Below are 1,767 nucleotides of genomic sequence, written 5' to 3'. Positions count from 1 at the left end.
ATTTTTGAAAAAGTTATGGCACTTTTAAGTAAAAAAAATTGAAAAAATTTCGAAAATTAACGATTTTTAAATTTGTAATTTTTTTGGAGGTTTCCCCCATTTACGGGGAACGAGGGCATTTTTTTCAATTTTTGAGGGTAATGTCTTCGACTAGATACAACTTGTGATCTTTTGACGTATCATTGAAAGAAATCGGTTCGGTGAGAGCTGAGAAAAAGTGGTAACAGACACAAAAAAAAAAAAAAATTAACACACCTTAGTAAAATTAATACCTTCTCAGCTTCGCATCGAAGCTAAAATTAACTTTGTGTATTAAAGTAAAATTTTGATTAAATTAATAATGAGGAAAAACCTAAAAAAATACAAAACTGTTATATTATTTTTTTTTTAATTTTTTAATGATGTTTAATGTCCTCTCTGATATCTATTACTAGAGGTTGGGTTGTGTCATATTATAATTAGTATTATTTATTGCTTATTTTAAATAAACAACTGTATTGTTACTTAATCAAGTGTTATACGATATTGTAGTGTGACCTTTGGTAGTTTCTCTAAAAAGTAAGTTGGAAACCTCAGTACCTATGATAGAATTAGCCTAGCCAATTATCCTTCGTAAACCTCTTTAGCTCGTAGCTATTGTTAATAGGCACTTAGGTATAGCTATCTAAGAAGCAACGCATCAGAAAAAGTAAATAGTTTCTACATTTTCCGAGCAACGTGAATATTAATATCATAGAAAATAAAACAAAATGCACATTTGATTTTTAATGTACGAGAGAAGCAAAGCTTATTAAAGGTGGATTAATTGATAAACTAAAAAATAATTAATAAATTTACAACGCAATGTTTAATAAAATATAACTATTGACACGGTACCGTGTTTCCCTCAGCCGCACATCACTTTATCAACCTAAATGAAAGTGTATCGGGATCTGAATCGTAAGTGCACGGTGGCCTAGTGGTAAGGTTTGTCTATACGACGCCTTGGGTCGCGGGTTCTAATCCCGTACCGTGCCTCTTTTTTTCACATGATTTCCGGTACACTTTCTATAACCGGCCGTCAATCCCCGGCGGCCGTGTTACAATATATACAGGGTGTTCAGTAAGTCAGGAAACGGGTTTCTATTGTTCTCATTGTTTGTAACAATGAGAACAATAGATACCCGTTTCCTGACTTATTGAACACCCTGTATATCAATATTATTAGATATGAGGTATTATAGTTCATTTTTGTAAATGAAGTATCAAATATTTACAAATAAAAGCTTTTTGTTGTAACATAAATATTCAAAAATTAAGTCAATAGTTAATTAAATGATTTATTGCATACCCTTACCTATTTATTTGCTTTTGTTGTTTAATAATGTATAATAAATTGGACATTTGTCCATATAAACAAATAAAAAACCCAGCACAGTGAGGTCGCGGCACAGTTAGGTCCAGTATAGATTTAATCTGACAGTGATTAAAATCACTATCATAAGAAACGCTTCGATGCAAATCTGTAGATAGTGTTTAATTTTAAAAAATTAATGGATAATTACAAAAGCAACATTAACTTCTATTTCCTTAATTATACCTAATTTAGTAATTATTTTAATTATATATTATATAATTTTAAAAATTAATTGTTTTCAAATTATTATTGATTTTGATTTTTGAAATGTTAAAAGTAATAATTTTGAACCTACTTTTTATTGTCCATTAAAGTGAAAGTTTTAATAAAAAAAAAAAAAAATTTATTACCATAACATTTAGCTCAACTTG

At 29.0% G+C, this 1,767-nt stretch overlaps 1 protein-coding gene and 1 long non-coding RNA gene across 4 annotated transcripts in view; one reads left to right on the top strand and one right to left on the bottom strand.

The window, feature by feature from the left end:
- LOC126899191 (uncharacterized) overlaps positions 1-1,767 on the top strand; it is a 154,180-nt gene that overhangs the window by 27,818 nt on the left and 124,595 nt on the right. The window lies entirely within an intron of this gene.
- LOC126899130 (uncharacterized) overlaps positions 1-1,767 on the bottom strand; it is a 58,671-nt gene that overhangs the window by 17,095 nt on the left and 39,809 nt on the right. The gene's annotated exons all lie outside the window — the stretch shown is intronic.

This window comes from Daktulosphaira vitifoliae, unplaced genomic scaffold, assembly GCF_025091365.1.
Source record: "Daktulosphaira vitifoliae isolate Bord-2020 unplaced genomic scaffold, ASM2509136v1 Scaffold_2, whole genome shotgun sequence".
Taxonomy (NCBI): Eukaryota; Metazoa; Arthropoda; class Insecta; order Hemiptera; family Phylloxeridae; genus Daktulosphaira; species Daktulosphaira vitifoliae.
Note: the sequence above shows the minus strand (reverse complement) of the source record. Positions and strands in the feature narration are given on the sequence as shown.